The sequence below is a fragment of the Narcine bancroftii genome, chromosome 1, assembly GCF_036971445.1.
Source record: "Narcine bancroftii isolate sNarBan1 chromosome 1, sNarBan1.hap1, whole genome shotgun sequence".
NCBI lineage: Eukaryota > Metazoa > Chordata > Chondrichthyes > Torpediniformes > Narcinidae > Narcine > Narcine bancroftii.
In genome coordinates this window covers 326,393,044-326,412,896 of record NC_091469.1, presented here as the reverse complement: position 1 = coordinate 326,412,896, position 19,853 = coordinate 326,393,044, and positions in this window count along the sequence as shown.

The following is a 19,853-nucleotide window of genomic DNA, read 5'->3' as shown; positions in this document are numbered from 1 at the left end:
CGACAAGTTGCACACCACGCCCTCCCATGGGAAAGGAGGGAAGAAATGGGCAGAATGCTGAAAACTGGGATGGAGAGAGAGGATGGGTGCAGGGTGAATATGTGATGAAGGGAGATAAATATGGAATATTCATACTTTTGTAAAAATGCACACAGATGAACTAATCTGAGCGCTACCACGTTCACCAGAGGATTCCAAAACCATTTAATCTCGTTCATTTTACCTGTGTTCATTCATGTTGAAATTGTTGCCTGAAGTGTCATTTGCTGAGACATGCTGCCTGTGCAGTTTTAATAAACCATATCTAATGGCATAGTGTAGCAGTTAGCGCAACGCCTTTACAGTGCCAGCGATTGGGCCCAGGGCTCGAATCCTGCGCTGTCTGTAAGGAGTTTGTCTGTTCTCCCCATATCTTCATAGGTTTTCCCTGGGGGCTCTGGTTTCCTCCTACTATTCAAAAACATACAGGGGGTTGTGAATTAATTGGGTCTAAATTGGATGGCATGGACTTATGGGCCTAAATGACCTGTTACTGTGTTGTATGTTTAACAACCACTGCAATTCATCTGTCATCTGGAGTTAAATTGCTGTACCCTCCAAACTTGTCTGACACTGATTAAGTCTCTCAGAGAATGAGTAAAGAACCCATGATGACCAACCGGCTGCTTAAGTCCTTTTGCTAGATTATGAACCCAATGGTACCTCAACATCTATCTGTGTGCAACAGCTGTCCCATGTTCAAAGAAATCCTACCCAGGGAAGAGGGAAATACAATGTTTAGGATTTCCTGTGTTGTCCTAATTTGGAGAACAATTTGCTGTCACATTCCAACCCATTGTTGCAACTAATGGAGAGAAACAGCCCTGGGATGGAGGCAATTAATGGGGCAACCAGGAAACTTCATGCCTGCACTCTGGACCAAAGAGCATTTAAATCCCTGTCATTGATTTACAGCATGCTCACAGCACTGATATTTAGGTGTTTGGATGCCATACTTAAAGGCAGATCGAACAGGAGTCTGCAGCTGCAGAGGCTGTGGGGCCACTGGAGGCAAATCCACGGATACTCAGTGACTCGGAAGGGACTCCCTTTTGCTTCTCTTTCTCTCTTACTGCTAGGAACACCGGGCAACACTATTGGCAATTCTTTGTCTGTCTTATGGCATGTGGAAGCAATATTGTGTATTACTGCATGTTCTGCGCTATTAAATGACAATAAAGGAATCTTTGAAATTATTGGAGCTCACACACTCTGCATGAGAACATGACGTATGTAACTGGATTGGGTATTTACATGTTAATAGAATGTGGCCATTTAATGATCCATGAAGGCTGTCATTTCTTAGGTTCATTAATTTTTAAAAACAGCTACTTATTGGAAATGGGATCCCATTTCTTTCTGGATTCCTGTGCTGATGGACATAAGTGAAACTTTAAATTTATTCATAAATAACTTCAGTGTCTGCATGCATTGAAGCAAGACAAAGCTCCACTGTTGACCTGTTCCCACTGTACAAAACTGTCTTTAATAATAATGATCCAGAATGACGCCTGCAAAATATTTAAAGAACCACTGTAACCCGGAGTATTATCCAATAGTTTAGACCGGCTGGACGGAACAAAGGAATTTCCATGTTTCTGGAGGATCATCCAATAACCCAGGCATGTTGAATATCATTTTCCCATGTCAGTCAAGGTCCACCTTCTAACCTAAGGTCATATGGGCCTATCTGGGCCAGCCCCTGTACGGCTATCATATAAAACCCAGCACGTAGGCTAGTTCGCTCTCTTTTCTCCTTGATTCCATCCCTGAGCTTCACTCCAGGTTGTGAGCTGTGGGCAAAGCTGGAGAACCAATTTTGAGAGGTGTGTTGGTATAGGGTGGGGAATCTTTGTGCCATGTGCCCAGGAGAGCCTGTCAAGTCTCACCCATTGTAAATTGTAGCTAGACTTTTACAGCTTGTTAATCGGTGTGCTGTCCTTGGTTGTTGGGCGAGGGGTGGCAGGTCCATTTGTTTTAACCCTCGCTGTACTATCAGGAGTTCCATTCTTTAGTAGCTAACTTGCTAACTTGTATCCCATGTACATGATTTGTATGTGACCTCTGTGTGTGTGTGTGTGTGTGTGTGTGTGTGTGTGTGTGTGTGTGTGTGTGTGTGTGTGCACGCGCACACGTGTGGATGCACATGTGCGTCTGTGTGTGCATCACATATTGCGTGCTCCCCCTGCATGTAAATAAAGCCTATGGTTCAATACTAACATGTGTCCAAAATTGTTACTCTTTGAACCCTTTGCCTCATCAGTCACTTTGGATAAAATCCACGGCTGTTTTCAATGTGCCACCTTGGCCATCCAGGGAAAGATGCATTCACACATCTAAAACCAAGGACAAAGCTCAAGATGTACTGGGAAGCAATCGTCCTGTCCTCCTGTTTCTGAGACATTCAGTCATCAAAAAGCACTGGAGAGTTATTACCAATGCTGATTTTGCAAGTTCCTCCAAATTTATTTGCAAGGAAGGTGAGCCAATGTTAGTGATCTCTTGTGAGGAGGCCCTAATTCTATTAATTTGGTCACGTTGGCCAGGCCACATTGTTTGTGTACCCAACAGCATTCTCCTGTAATGTACGTTATGCTGAGCTTTGTCTTGGCAAGAGTTTAGCAATTAGAATAAAGAAAATAGTCTGAGGTTCTCAAAGTCTATTTGGCAAATTGCAGCATCCCTCTATCACAATGGAGAATGATCGCATAAGATCTGAAATCCATTCAGTGGGAGTTGTAAGAAACTCATAAATGATGGAAGGAATGTACCCAAACTAGTCTCTCCTCCATCGGACACCACCTGTTGGACGTGTAGCTTTGTCTGCAGTTCCGCCACTTTAGAACCCACAGAATTGGAGAGGAAGCGATTCACTTTTGTCTCCAAGGGAAGAATATATATGGAATAATGAGGCCGGAGGAATAACTGGATGAAAATTGCTAAGAATTTAGAAGCAACGTGCCATTTGTATTGAATCAAGTTTTCCTTTTAAGTGGCAGTGCAATAATTTATGGTGCTACTTGTTCCTGTGTTTGTAAACCTTTGAAAGGAGACACAAATTTGTAATGTGCAATGTGTGGAGCCAAGCTCACAATCTTATCCCAAGGTCCCATCATTAGTTCAGTTTTGTCATTAAAACAATAAGACATAGGAGCAGAGATATGCTATTCAGCCCATGGAGTACTCTCTGCCATTTAATCAGAATCAGAATTTATTGTCATGAACAAGTCATGAAATCCTGTGTTTTGAGGCAGCGTCACAGGGCAAACATTCATATTATAACCATCTTGCAACATTACTATAAAAAATAAAAATAATAGTGAACAAAAAGTCAGGCAGCATCTTTGGTTCATTGATTATTCAGGAATCTGATGGCAGTGGGGAAGAAGCTGTCCTTGTGGCAATGAGTGCTCGTCTTTAGGCTCCTGTACCTTTCCATGATGGTAGCAGGGTGAAGAGGGTGTGGCTTGGGTGGTGGTGGTGGGGGAGGGGGGGGCTTTGAGGATAGAGGCTGCTTTATTAAGACACCACCTCACGTAGATGTCCTCTATGAAGTCTGGTGCCTATGATGTCACAGGCTGAGTTAATAACCCTCTGGAGTTTTTTCTTGTCCTGAGAGTTAGCGTCTCCATACCAGCCAGAATGCTCTCTACAGTACAGCTATAGAGGTTTCAGTGACATATCAAACCTCCTTAGACACCTTAAAAAGTATAGATATTGGCCATGCCTTCTTTGTGATTGCATTAATGTAGAGTCTTCAGGACACATCTTCGGAGATGCTGACACCCAGGAATCTGAAGTTCTTGGCCTTCTCCTCTACTGAGCCCTCGATGAGGACTGTGTTGTGTTCCCCTGACTTCCTTCTGAAGTCCACAGACACCTTTATTTTGCTAACATTGAGCGTAAGGTAATTGTCGTTACACCATTCAATGAGCTGGTCTATCTCCCTCCTGTACTCTTCCTCATTGCCGGTTGTGATTCTGCCAACAACTGTTGGCAAACTTGTAGATGGCATTGAAATTGTACCTGCCCACACAGTTGTGAGTGTATTAAAAGTAGAGCAGTGGTCTAAGCACACATCCTCAGGGTGTGTCTGTGTTGATGATCGGTGAGGAGGAGACATTGTTTCCAATTTGTACTGACTGTGGCCTTCCGATGAGAAAGTCAAGGATCCAGTTGCAGAGTGGGGTACAGAGGCCTAGAGTTTGTAGCTCTTTGACCAGCACTGAGGGAATAGTGGTATTGAAGGCCGAGCTGTAGTCAATGAAGAGCAGCTATATGCATGAATTGCTGTTTTTGCTGTGATCCAAAGCTGAGTGGAGAGCCAGTGATATTGCATCTGCTGTGGAGTGATTTTGGAGCAGATTGTGGAGCCATTGTGGAGCAGATCCATTCTCCAACTAAGCTTCTCAGCCTGGTCTTCTCCTCTGATCACCTGGCTAATCAAGAACCTATGAATCTCTGTGTTAAATACACCCAATGATTTAGCCCTCACAACTGCCTGTAGCAACAATTTTCACAGATTTACCTCCCTCTGGCTAAAGACATTTCTCAGCATCTCTGTTCTAAGTGGACACTCTTCAATCCTGAAGTTGTCCCTCTTGACCTAGAGGTTCCCACCATGGCAAACAAACTTTCTACATCTACTCTGTTGACTCCTTTCAACATTCAAAATGTTTCAATAGTCTCTTTCATGCAGTGAAAAAGCCCAATTCTAAAGACAGAGATTCCCTGCCTTTACGTCGAGAGACTTACCTTCTTGAAAGCGCCATGGCCAGCTCCAAGGCACTGACTGCGATCCCTCTCTGAGAAGGGTAATTGGCAGAGCCTTGTGCTCCGCTGCCTCAAATGAATGTAATACCACAGCAAGCGGCAGGTCAGAGGTGGGCTGATGATGTGGCAGTGTCGTCGTCAGCATGAGATGCAGGAGTGGGATTTAATGACATTAATTGCCTTAACGACAGTGTTCAGGATTTTTTGCCTGGATAATAAGGCTGCAGCAAACATTACAATCATCTGCCTTGCCTGGTCTGGGGCTGCCATGATCCGCTATAGGGCTATTTCCGTGTCGGTGCATATGAATGACGTCAACTCGGTGGGCGGCACTACGGCACCAGTCACCCCGCCCCCATCGGCTCTGGAAGATGCTATGAGGCGCCACTCAACATGAAAGAGGCGCTGGAGCAGGCTTTTAGGGCTGCTCCATGAAAGCCAAGTTTATATTTTCCCTCCGCGCTTATAGCTGGCCTCCTGGCATGAAAGGATCCTTTCTCATTCTTCAAAATTCCAATGAGAACAAGCCAAGAGGTGTTACACCCTCCCAATATGAGAACCCTTTCATTCTTGGATTCAGCCTTGTGAACCTCCATTGAACCTGCTTTTGCGTCAGCACATCCATTCTGTAGTGCTCTATCAGTAACCACCAAGATGAGGCCGAGGGAACAATAGGCTTTAATAAGCAGAAGAACCTTGCTGGCCCAGATCCAGGTATAGGAATGGCAGGAAGGGAGAGGTGGCTCAACCTTTATGGCCCAGGACACAGGGGAGGAGTCACAGGGTATGAATCAGCAGTGGGTGGGCCAGCTCCATATGTACAGTAACCAACAATAACTATATACAATGGATGAAACATATCACCACACTTTCTTAACTGAGGAGCCCAAAACTGCTCACAATACTCCCAGTGCCTTATAAAGCCTCCACATCACATTCCTGCTCTTGTATTCTATTGAAATGAATTGCATTTGCTCCTCTTCACCACTGACTCAACTTTTGGGGTATCCTACTCAGGGATTCCCAGGTGCTTTGCATTTGTAAAGAAGATAATAGATCTAGCTAGCAAACGTCTCTCAATCAATAACTCATGGTTTAAATGTATTTAAAGTCCTCCTTCTCTTGAGCTCAATCTTTGACTATTATTTTTATATTATATTATTTTATATTATTTTTACTGTTCTGGACTTAATTGAATTTTTGCCATGTTCTTGATTTTCTCACTCTACAGCCTGGCTCTCTCCATGTGTCCAAACCTAAAACGAGAAAGAATGCACTGCAGCTGTTCGTGCTAGAGAACAAGGAGGTGAGAAAAAGGAGATGATAGAGATTTTATATAGGAGACGTGTTGATGTGATCTGGCACCCACTGATGCAGTTGATGAAATATGTAAATGGCTCAGTCATAGACACATGAATGGAAAGTGGCTGCTTGATGGTCTGTGACTGATATTAAATTACTCCTCAGCTTTATTAACATTTAAAAAAAATTTTCAGAATAGGGACCCTGTTACCTTCTGGATTCCCATGCTGATTGAGATAAGCAAAGCTCTTTAAATTTAACCATAAGTAGTTGCATATGGCTTCGAGCACTGAGGCAAGACAATTGTAAAGGCAGATTTTTATCTGAAAAGCACAGTTAGCTTTTGACAAGCAGCAGGGAAAATAATTGGTGACAGACCCACCCTGCCAAGGTAAAATCACACTCACTGTTCAAGGGTTGCTGGGTTCAAGAAGGTCTACTTAGTCAACAGTTTGCCTTTTGTATGGGAAAATAATTAAGCCAGAAAAGGACTTAAGTTGCATTTGTTTTTGTCAGGGGGGGAACTTCAACCTACAAATGATGTATTTGAACCTTTCTGGTGAGAGGAGCCACAGTTTGCCAAATGCGAATTTATGAGCTGATGCAGTGTACAGATGGAGACAATGGGTCCATGTGTTGATGCATAGAAATGAAGTCACTCGGTAAATTTACCATCAGTTATGATGGACTATTGGTTTTGACCTGAAACCAGAAATGCATGTTCCTTATTGGCAGCTGAGGGAGGGTAGTTACTTGGCTGCCGAATTTTCCACCCGTACCCCTACACGTTTTTACAGAGTGGCTGCAGTGTAAATTGACCGCAGCCTCTCCGCAAGAAACAGGCCTAATGAATATGACATTCCCCTTCTGACAAACTCAGCAACACAGGAAGGCTGTGTAAAAGTGCCTCTGTCTAAACAATCACATCGGGATGCACCGGAGGTAAGTATACTAATTTTTTTTTTCCGGAAAATTCTGAAGTTTCTGTGTGAAAATGCCAATTGATAGTCAGGAATTTGATGGAATATATTGCCACTGTAACCAATAAGTGATTGTGAACAACACTGCTGAATGTAACTGAAGGTGGTATTTCTCCTTTGTTGAGGCATTATAAGGCACTTGTGAGGCCTTTCGGAGCATTGTGAGTGGTTTTGGGCACCTAATTTTTAGGGAAGATGTGCTGATGCTAGATATGGTTCAGAGGAGGATGATTCTGGGAATGAGAGGGTTATCATATGAAGAGTGTTTGACAGCTCCTGGACTGCACCTGTTGGAATTTCGGAGAATGAGAAGGGATCTCACTGAAACATTTCAATTGTTGAAAGGCATGGACAGAGTAGATGCTGAAAAGTTGTTTCCCATGGTGGGAAAGTCTAGGACAAGAGGGCACAATTTCAACTTAGAAAAGAGATGGTTTAGCCAAAGGGAGGTAAATCTGTGGAATTTGTTGCCACAGGCAGTTGTGTAGGCCAAGTCATTGGGTTTATTTAAGGAAGAGGTTGACAGGTTCTTGATTAGGCAGGGCATCAAAGGTTATGGGGTGAAGGCCAGGCAGCGAGGCTGAGTGGGGAAAATGGTGGGGCTGACTCGATGGGCTGAATAGCCTATTTTGTTCCCATGTCTTATGGTCTAATGGACTCCGTGGAAGTTAATGAACTGTTTTGGCTTTCTTAGAATTCTTGATCTTGAGGCCTCTAAATGGAAATTGGCATGCAGTCGTCGTGGCTCATCGGAGGCCAGACAATTTCTGAATTACCATTTGGGGAGCCACTGTCTGTCTGTTTCACTGAAGTAAACCTGAAGTCTGAAGTGAGCTCTTGTGAGTTTGAAAGTGAGTTGTGATTGTAAAGACATAAATGCAGTGATTTGTATGCTTTGAACAAATGACACTTTTAATTAAAAATATGGATTCATCTTTTCTTCCATTCATTGTTTTTAAAAACTTTATTTATTCATTCAAAAAACAAATAATATATGACATATACAGCAATTAAGCATGAACATGAACATTTTTTATATATAAAAAAAGAAAAAAAAAGAAAGAAAAAAATTCCCCCCTTCAGCCAACTCTCCTAAGGAGAGCCATAAAAAAAGAAAAAAGAAAGGATATTAAAAAAAATTAAATATACATATTAAAATCTAATCAATATAAATTGAAATGTAAATATTCCAAGTATTACAGTATTAATTAATATTTTTAATTATTAATTAAAAAAATTATAATTATCATGCAAAACATATGTAATTTTTTCCATTATTAAACAATATTTCATCTCATTATGCCATCTATTAATATCAATCATATTTGTATCTTTCCACGTACTAGCAATACATTTTTTCGCTACGGATAAAGCTAAATATACAAAAGCAAGCTGAAACTTATTTAATCCCAAACCTTTCAGAGGTTGCAAACTACCCAATAAAAATATTGATGGATCTAAAACTTTTTAAATCTTATACAGATATTCTAAAAACGATTGAATTTTCTTCCAAAAAGATTGACCAAACAGCATGAAAAAAAGTTCCAACCATATCACCACATCTAAAACACAAATCTGATTCATTAAAACTATATTTTTTTAATTTTTCAGGTGTCAAATATAATTGATGTAAAAAATTGTAATTAATCATTGCATAACGTGCATTTATCAATCTAGTTACACTATCATAACAGATATCTAACCAATCATCTTCAGAAAAAGTAAAACCAATATCCGCTTCCCATTTAATTTTAGTTCTATCCCAACCCTTTTTATCCATACCATCCTGTAATATTTGATACATAGATGAAATATAACCATTCTCTGGTACCTTCATAAGAAAAGTCTCAAATTTAGTCATTTTAGGTAAAATCATATCTCTCCCAAACATACATTTTAGCAAAGATCGAATTTGATAATAAAGAAATAAAGAATTCTTATCAATACCAAAATCTTCCCTCATCTGATTAAAAGATAAAAACTTACCCTGTTTAAAACAATCTCCCAAATTTTTCACACCTTTAAATCTCCAATGCAATACACTTTGATTATGTATTGAAAAGGAAATAAGTTGATTATTATACAATGGAGTCAAAGCCAATAATTTACCAATGGAGGCCGTACCAAATCCATTAATGAACTAATAAATTTAAGTTGGGCTGCCTCATAATAATTTTGAAAATGTGGTAAACATAATCCCCCTAACTCATATTTCCAAGTTAATTTATTCAAAGCCACTATTGAAAATTTACCCCTCCATAAAAAATCCCTAACCATTTTATTTAAATCTCGAAAAAATATTTTATCAAGTAAATATGGAATAGATTGAAACAAATATTGTATATGCGGAAAGATATTCATCTTAGTTGTATTTATCCTTCCCATTAAATCAATAAGTAAATCTTTCCATTTAATCCAATCAGTTTTAATTTTTTTCATTAACGGAGCATAATTTAATTTATATAAAGATTGTTAATTAACATTCAAAATTATACCCAGATATTTAATTTGATCAGTCCACTTCAAATTAATAATATTCTTATAAACTGAATAATCTCCTTCACTTACCGGTAATATTTCACCTTTTTCCCAATTAACTTTATATCCAGAAAGACATCCATATTGTATTAAACATTCCTTCAAATGCAAAAGTAACTGAGCTGGATTTGTTAAATACACCAATACGTCATCAGCAAATAAATTAATTTTATACTCCTCATCTAAAACTTTCATACCTTGTATCTGTGTATTTTGTCTTATCAACTGTGCCAAAGGTTCAATCACTAATGCAAACAAAGCTGGTGATAAAGGACAACCTTGACGAGTTGATCGAGTTAACTTAAAAGATTTCGAAATCAAACCATTTGTTAATACTTTAGCTACTGGTTTACTATATAGAGCCCTAATCTAACCAATAAAATAAGGACCAAACTTAACTTTCTCCAAAACTTTAAACAAAAAATTCCATTCAACTCTATCAATTGCTTTTTCTGCATCTAAGGATATCATCATCGGATGATCTAAAGATTGTTAAAATCTATTATCAAACTAATCATTCACAAAATATTATCCAAAGCATATCTATTGTTTATAAAACCAGTTTGATCAATATGAATCAACTTTGGTAAAAATTTAGCCAATCTATTCACTAATACTTTAGCTATTATTTTATAGTCTACATTTAACAACAAAATTGGTCTGTATGAAGATATCTTCAAAGGATCTCTATCTTTTTTAGGAATTACTGTAATTAAAGCACTAGAACAAGACTCAGGTAAATCATAATGTTCTCCAACTTGATGTAATACATCCCCAAACAGTGTAGATAAATCGTCATAAAATTTTTTATAGAATTCAACTGAAAATCCATAATCACCAGACAATTTACAATTTGGCATTTCCAGCATAGCCATTTTAATTTCTGAATCAGTAAATGGTTCTTCTAACTTTTGTATATCTCCATCCTCTAATATCGGTAAATTCAACTGTGATTAAAAAAAAATCAATCAATCCAGTTTCATGTTTTTCTTCAGATGTATATAACTTTTTATAAAATGAATAAAATTCATCATTAATCTCTTTCCATTAATTGTTCAAACAACTGCATATAGATAGAGGGAAGAGTCCATAAGTTGATAAGGCATTGGAGCAGAATTAGGCTATTTAACCCATTGAGTCTGCCCGCCATTTAATAATGAGCTGATCCATTTTTCCACAGCCCCATTGCCCACCCTTCTCCAAAGTTAAGTAACCTGTCTTCCACAACCACCTGTGCCTACAAATTCCACAGATTCACAGAAGCTCCTCAGCATCTCTGTTCTAAGTGGACGCTCTTCAATCCTACTCTGTCCACACCATTCAACATTCAAAATGTTCAATGAAAACCTCCTCATTCTTCTAACTTCCATTGAGAAGAGGTCAAGAGCTGTCAAACACTCCTCATGTGACAACCCTTTCAGTCCTGCAATCAGCCTTATGAACCTCCTCTGAACTCTCGCCAACATCAGGACATCCTTTTTTTAAATGAGGAACCCAAAACTGCTCACTACTCTCCAAGTGAGTTCTCACTAGTTCCTTATAAGGCCTCAACATCACATCCCTGCTCATATACAGTACAGTATTCTAGTCCTCTTGAAATAAATGCCAGCATTGCATGTGCCTTCTTCACCACTGACTCAACCAATACGTTTACCTTCAGCTTGTCCTGCACGAGGACTCCCTTTGCATTTGGGTATTTTCAGTTTTCCTCACATGTAGAAAATATTCTGTCTGTTTTATTTTTTTCTACCAAAGAGCACATTCTGACATTTTTCCATTTGTACTGCCCTGGTTGAAGCAGACAAGATGTTAGCTTTGTTTGTTTGCCTTTGGGTGAGAAAAATTATGCAAATAAAATAAATTATAGAGATGATCCTACAATTAAACGAGGTTCAGTGGGGAAGCTTGTCTGTCTTCATTTGCAGCTGGTTCTGATTAGGGTCACAACCTGATCCTGTAGTGGAGGAAGATCAGTTGCCTCACAACAGATTCAGAGAAAATGTTAACCCTTTTGTCAGCTGAACTTTCTGCAATGGATCAACAAAATTGGGGCTGTTGTTGTCTTTCTATTTCAAGAATCTGTGCAATGGCGCCAAGAAAAGGGCTACTTTCTCACTCAAATTTTTTCCCCATTCAGTTTTGAAACTGCAGAGGGATTTCTGCTCCATCAGCTTGTGGAAATCTTGCCCTTTGCTGATAGGCATCATTCATTGGGCTTGGGACCTAATATCTGGATTCAGTCCACATTTCTACTTGCATTGCATGAAGAGGGGTGTGGAGGTACTGAATTAACTGCCCAAAAGAATGATGCCTGACTTCATTATTGCAATTGACTGAACAGGTTATGACCAGACAATGCTAATATTTGACACTGGAAGGCTTTGAAAAGGTAAATGACAGGAAGCATGGTTCCATAGGTGCAAATTCCTGAATTGAAGAGAGTTTGTGGAGGATTTCAGGAGAAAATTTCAGCTCAGAGAGTTGAAAGGGCTTAGAATATGTAACTGGAAGGAATGGGGGAATACCTTTAATGGGAATTGTGATGCACAAGAGGGAGAGGAATTAATTGGATGGGATAAAAGAACAATGCTGAACAAATTCAGCAGGTCAAACAAAGATAACAACACCAACCAGTGTTTCAGGCCATTCATCAAGGTATGGACAAAATGTGGCCAGGCGCCCAAGCAAAATGGTGTGGAGGGGAGGGGCACAGACCCACAGGCAGGACGTAATAGGTGGGAAAGGGAGGGTGGGCACACCAGCTAACAAAGGGAGGGGGGGGGGATGGCTCTGGTAATGGAGAGGGAAGGGGATTGAGAGATGGAGGGATGGGGAATGGGGAGTTGGCTAGGAGAAACTGGAGAAGATGATGTTCATGCCATCTGGCTGGAGAGTACAGAGGAGGGAAATTATAAAGTGTGACATAAAGGACACTGTTTGACCTGCTGAAATTCTCCAGCATTGTGTTTTTACTTCATCCACGGTGTCTGCAGACTCTTGTGTTTTACTTCCATTAATGGGATGGGGTTCGAAAAAAATAGGCCTGGAGATCGACGTGGAGCAAAAGGGCAAGCAGAGATCAATGGGTGAATGATGTGTTCCTGTGCTGTGCCCCTGATGGAATTCCCTTGTCCAGGTTGTGTCGGACCTGATCCTTCACTCTTGCTGACTGTCCACAAAAGTGACTTGAGCTGCATGGTCTCAGATTTGAGGTTCCATCTTTTCATAGCCCTTGACCAGAGCCACAGCAGTGGATAGAGATTTAAGAACTATTAAGATGAAAGTAAATGACCTTAAAAACATAATGTAACATATTTAAAAATGCAAAGTAAAGTTAATTAAAAAACATTTGGAAACATAGCAATTGACATTTTTGTTTTCTTTTTAAAATATTTTTTATTGATTTTAATAAATAACACAAACAGAAAGGGTACAATTCAATATGATAGCATGGACAGTTACACAAACTAAATAAGACATTCTGTATAATATTAACATACATAAATTGTAAATCATATCCATAATTCATATTCTTAAGAGTATATACCTTTTTTAGAAAAAAACTCTAATCACACAAAAAAAATAAAGTAGTAAAGGAGGAAAACTCAATTTACCTAACTGCGTGGCCATATGTGTATATGACTGGTATTAAAAGAAAAACAAAGGTTTTATATATATATATAAAGAACGTGGAAAAGATACAAGACATGCAATTTAATTGAATTTTTTAAATCAAAGCCAGATAATTAAAAAAAATATTCAGGCCACTTTGCCAGCTGATCTGAAGTTGATGGGGTCTCCAAACCCAAGTCTTTTGTAATGCTGGAGAATCCCAGGGAGGCTGGGCTCAGTTAGGAAACTCTTCATGGGGTCCAGTGGCAGATGCAATGACAGATATGGATCTGCTTGATTGTTCACATGCACCTGGAGCTCCAAGACTTATCCCTCTCCATCCAGCTTTTGCTCATTGTAGATCTGCCAGATCTGACTCCAATTCAGCACTGGCAAATATTTTAATGGCAAAGTATTTTGAATAAGTCCATTTGTAGATTTTCCACAATATATGTAATTATTTTTTTTATTTTTCACACTGAACCATTTTGATGTATATCTGTGTGCAATGATACTTATAATTTTAATTACTTGTAGTTATAGTTATTAAACCATCGGGCTACACAGTGGTGCAACAAGTGGCTGTTTTGCAGCTCAAGAGACCAAGGTTGAATCGTGAACTCCAGTGCTGTCTCTGTGGAGTTTGCACATTCTCCCCGTGACCTCGTGCATTTTTCTCCTGAAGCTCCTATTTGTCACAGCCCCAAAAGGTGAGGTCGCTATGTTCATTGGCGACTGTGAATTGCCTCCAGGAGAAAGAGAAAATTTGGGGGAAGTTGATGAGAATGTGATGATAAAAATTGAAATTTGGGTTGGATGAATGTAAATGGGTGACAAATGGTTGGCAGGACCAAATTCATGACTCCATGATTCAGGTCTCTCAGTTCTGTTGCGCTGAAGGAAGCCAATGGTTATTCTAGCTTTGGCGTCAGTTTATGGGTGGCATTGGTGAGCCGATATTTATTGTCAGTCAGCATTATCCGTGACCATTACAGTCTGTTTGTTTCCCCGATGATCTCAGGTGTCAATCATGTCATTGAAAAATCAATGTTGGGTGTTAACCCAAGTTGGATTCGACTTGATTACAGGAAACAGGGACTCTTGGAAACGACACTGCTCCCAGGAAAATCTTTTCACACTCCTCACTCTTGATGAGAATTAAAACAGAGCAAAGAGGTGGTCAGGACGAGCCTCAACAGTGGAGGAATGCAGTGTGGGACTCCTTGGACGAAGAAGGGATTTTGCATCACTACATGACTATTGAAGGCTTCTTGATTGTGTCGGAGGTTTGGATCTGGAGCTCGAACAGGAATCTATGCAGCTGCAGAGGCAGCAGGAGCACTGGAGGCGAATCCACGGACACTCAGTGACTCTGAAGGGACTCTCTTTTGCTTCTCTTTCTCTCATACTGTATGGGGAGCCGGGCAATACTAATGGTGACCATTTGCCTTTCAGCAAGCATGAGAATTTTGTGTAATATTACATGTTCTGTACAGTATGATTACATGACAATAAAGAAATCCCAGCTTGAATCTTGAAGTCTTCACTTCTGTTTGTAGTGTCCAATGCTGGTGGGAAGGGGAAATCAGTTTCCATTCATTTCCCAGTGCTTTCCAAATCTTACATCATCACTTTTAGGGATGCTAGGTGAGGCTCAACTGGGCAAGAACTTGGTTGGGGTGGAGATGGTTCTGTGGCTGGAGTCCTGCTGGGTGCTTTCTGATTGTGGGGAGTTGACCGAAAATCTGAACAACTAGTGTCTTTCTACATGTCAGTGAAGAATTAAGGAAATAAAATGGCAGCAGTGTCAGAGCTGCTGTAACAGCAGCGCTGCCACTGATGCAGTCACAGGAGAGCAGATAGTGGAGACACAGTGCTGAGCTGAAGGGTTCAATCACCCAGTCTTAATACCATGGCCCTCATGGGCTGCGGGCTGTGGGCTGCTGGAGACGGGCTCATGGCAACCAGGTTACAGAGCGGGATTTGAGAGGGAGCTGAGGGCAAGAAGTTCTCCCGAAGGGCCTCGGGTGCTGAAGGCTTCCTGATTGTGTCGGAGGTTTGGATCTGGGGCTCGGGTAGCTGATGGTTTGAAATGAAGTCTGCTCGGCTGCAGAAGCTGCGGAAGCACTGGAGGTGAATCCACGGACACTCAATGACTCCGATGGGACTCTCTTCTGCTTCTCTTTCTCTCATATCGTAAGGGGGCACTGGGCAATTTTGTGTAATATTACATGTTCTGTATTTTTCACAACAATAAAGGAATCTTGAATGAACTAGAAGCCTTATTCAGTAATCAAAATATCCATTGTTGTTTGTCATATATATTAATGATCTAGATGATAGGGTGATAAATTGGATTAGTAAGTATGTAGATGATACTAAGGTTGGTGGTGTTGTGGACAGTGAGAAAGGTTTTCAAAACTTGCAGTGGGATATAGGACACTTAGAAGTGGGCTGAAAGATGGCAGATGGAGTTTAATACTGATAAGTGTGAAGTGCGGGGAAGGTTTTCAAAGTTTGCAGTGGGATATAGGGCATTTAGAAGTGGGATGAAAGATGGCAGATGGAGTTTAATACCTAAGTGTGAAGTGCGAGGAAGGTTTTCAAAGCTTGCAGTGGGATATAGGGCATTTAGAAGTGGGTTGAAAAATGGCAGATGGAGTTTAATACTGATAAGTGTGAAGTGCTGCATTTTGGTAGGATTAATCAGCAAAAGTTAAATAAGTTAAATAGTAGATAATTGAGGAGTGCAGTAGAACAAAGGGATTTAGGAATTCTGGTACATAATTCCCTGAAAGTGGAGTCACGTGTAGAGAAGGTGGTGAAGAAAGCATTTAGTATGTTGGCCTTCATAAATCAGAGTATTGAGTACAGGAGTTGGGAAGTCATGTTGAAGCTGTATAAGACATTGGTAAGGACACATTTGGAATATTGTGCAGTTTTGATCACTGAATTATAGGAAAGCTATCAACAAAATGGAGAGAGTGCAGAGAAAATTTACAAGAATGTTGCCTGGGTTTCAGGGTTTGAGTTACAGGGAAAGGCTAAACAGGCTAGGATTTTATTCCCTGTGTGACAGAGTATTTTGAGGTGGTTTGGGAGGAATTGCTAGAGTAGCTTACACACAAGCATATTTTAAAACAAAGAATTTTTGCAGGACTTTTGCAGAGGAGCAACAAAGTAGCAACATTCAGCAGTTTGCCTGGGAGAGCATGTGATCTTTGCAGGCAGGTCAGAAGAGTTTTCCTCTCAGAGAGGGAGGAAGTGAAACAGAGAGAAGAGAAACAGGAATCAGTTCCAGAAGGACAAGATGGCAAACTTTGGAAGGCTGCCTGGTCAAAGGAGAAGACTGGCAGTGTGAAAGGTGACCTGAAAGAAAGAGGATCATCTGGAGAACCCTGAAGGGGGCAAGTTTCGTCAGCAAGACTGATTGAGAAGGAATCAGTTGCAGATGTCCTGGGAAAGGAATCTCTCTCTGAAAACCAGGAAGAACCCTCTTGAGTGGTAACCATTTGCCTGTTAAACACCAAAGATTGGTGAACTTTGTTAATGCTAACTTCTGTGCACAGTACAAGAATTGCCTGGAACCAATGAGATTGGACGGTGATCCAAAGAACTTTGCTAATCTTAAATATACATTACACACACCTACGCTTAGTATTAGAGGGGGGATTAAGTAGGTTAGGTAGGTTAAGTAAGTAGGTTAAGTAATAAGTTAAAGTTTAATTCTGTTTTCTTGTGCAATTATTAATTAAAAACTACTTTTGTTTCAGGAACCCTGTGTTGTGCATATCTATTGGTGCTGATTTTTGGGGTCCTCTGGACTCCCTAACACCTGAAGCATAGAAGAATGAGGAGTGATTTGATAAAGGTCTTTAAAATTATGAGGGGGACAGATCAAGTCATTTGAGAGTGAGAGAGATTCAAACAAGAGGATATGGATGGAGATTGAAAGGGGAAAAGTTTAGAGGAAACATGAGGAATAATTTCTTCACTCAGAGGGTGGCGGGATTGTGGAATGAGCTTCCGGCTGAAGTGGTAGATGTGGGCTCAATTTTAATATTTAAGGAAAAGTTGGATAGGTATATGGCCGAGGGAAGTATGGAAAGCTATGGGCTGGGTGCACGTCATTGGGGCTAGGTGGGAGAAGGTGTTCGGTATGGACTAGAATGGACAATCTGGCCTGTATCTGCGCTGTAATTGCGATATGATTATATATAATTTACCTCTATGGGCAGGATGGTGATCAGTTGTGATGTACCCTTGACTGAACAGGCCAACACCTCACTGTTCTGATTGCTGAGGTGAAGTATTCAGAAGGCTGACAGCAGTAAAACGAAATAATGACAAAAGGAGAAATTTTAAAACAAAGAAAGGGAAAGGACAGCGTAACGGTTTATGCAATGTTGTTACAGTGCCAGCGACCAGGTTCAAATCCAGTACTGTCTGTGACGAGTTTGTTCTCCCTGTGTCTGATGGGTTTTTCCCATGGTGCTCCAGTTTCCTCCCAGCTTTCAATATGTAAGAGGTTTTGGGTTAATTGGAGTAATTGGTCAGCACGAACTTGTGGGCTGGACGGGTTTGTTACCATGTTGAACGTTCAAAAAAATTGTAGGAAATTGAGGCATGGAAAAACCTAATGTTTCCCAGAAGGAAATAATTTTATAACACTTGTGTTATTATGGGCACTGGCACATTTGGTTATGCTCAATGTTTTTTCTTTCTCTTTCAATCTTTTTATCGAGTTTTATAGAACAAGAATACATTGAATAGAGAACACAAGGTTACGAAATATGAAGAATCTAAGTACATTTCCAAAAATAAAACAATAGTGATTTACCCCTTCCCCATACACTGTTGTCAGAATGACAAAAAAATAATTCTTCAACACCTTTAGGAAAACCCTGGGATATTTTGACATTAAATTAATCGTAGTATGGTTCTGCTGAATCTATCTTTTTTCTTTGGCTTGGCTTCACGGACGAAGATTTATGGAGGGGGTAAAAAGTCCATGTCAGCTGCAGGCTCGTTTGTGGCTGACAATTCCGATGCGGGACAGGCAGACACGGTTGCAGCGGTTGCAGGGGAAAATTGGTTGGTTGGGGTTGGGTGTTGGGTTTTTCCTCCTTTGCCTTTTGTCAGTGAGGTGGGCTCTGCGGTCTTCTTCAAAGGAGGTTGCTGCCCGCCAAACTGTGAGGCGCCAAGATGCACAGTTTGAGGCGTTATCAGCCCACTGGCGGTGGTCAATGTGGCAGGCACCAAGAGATTTCTTTAGGCAGTCCTTGTACCTTTTCTTTGGTGCACCTCTGTCACGGTGGCCAGTGGAGAGCTCGCCATATAACACGATCTTGGGAAGGCGATGGTCATCCATTCTGGAGACGTGACCCATCCAGCGCAGCTGGATCTTCAGCAGCGTGGACTCGATGCTGTCGACCTCTGCCATCTCGAGTACTTCGACGTTAGGGATGAAAGCGCTCCAATGGATGTTGAGGATGGAGTGGAGACAACGCTGGTGGAAGCGTTCTAGGAGCCGTAGGTGGTGCCGGTAGAGGACCCATGATTCGGAGCCGAACAGGAGTGTGGGTATGACAACGGCTCTGTATACGCTTATCTTTGTGAGGTTTTTCAGTTGGTTGTTTTTCCAGACTCTTTTGTATAGTCTTCCAAAGGCGCTATCTGCCTTGGCGAGTCTGTTGTCTATCTCATTGATCGACAATGAATGCTGAATCTATAAAACATTACTAAATGAAGGAAAAAACATGTACATCAATAAATACACTCGATGATTAAACGTGCATGAGAATACTCCATAAAATGACTCTAAATTTTATGAAAATCAATGTTAGCACACAACGTGGAACACCTGATCTTTTCTAAATTAACCACTGAGTGCTAGTGGGTGGAACAGGATCATTCCATTTAAGTCGGGTAGCTCTCCATGCCGTAAGAGTTATAAATAGTATGACATGATGATCAGATGAAGAAAATAGCTCGTTAATATCATCTAACACTCGAAACAAAGCCGTTAAAGGATTAGGTTCAAGATTATAGACAAAACACGAAAAATCTCCCTCTAATAAGGTTCAAGAACTCGACAAGACCAGAACATGTGTATCAAGATTGCTTCCCCATCTTTACATCTGTCACATCTGGGATTTAGATCAGGAAATATCTGGGATAATTTATGCTCAGTGGTTTTTTTGCTTGGTCTGACAATAAACTATACATTGTCTTCAAATAATAACCATTAATCATATCAGTAGTATCTCATCCGCGGCCAGTCTTCACTGATTGTATGGTAATCACCTGCAACTAATGAATGGCACTAAAGTTATCGAAGCATTATAGAAATTTCACTGGGAGGATGTTACAATAGGAATCGTCACCGTTGATAAATTTGTTAGGTGCTGCACTGAGTATAAAACTTCAGAGAATAATCTTGTAGGGATCTTCACAAGTTAATTAGGCAATCAAATTAATTTGTTGCTTCACAATTCCCAATTGCATTGCCTGATTGGAAGCCTCAATTCTTCACTTGCTCTCTGACCTGTTGAGTTTGGAACTTAGTCATTAGGGGAATGCTAATTAGTCATTTAAATATCCATTCAG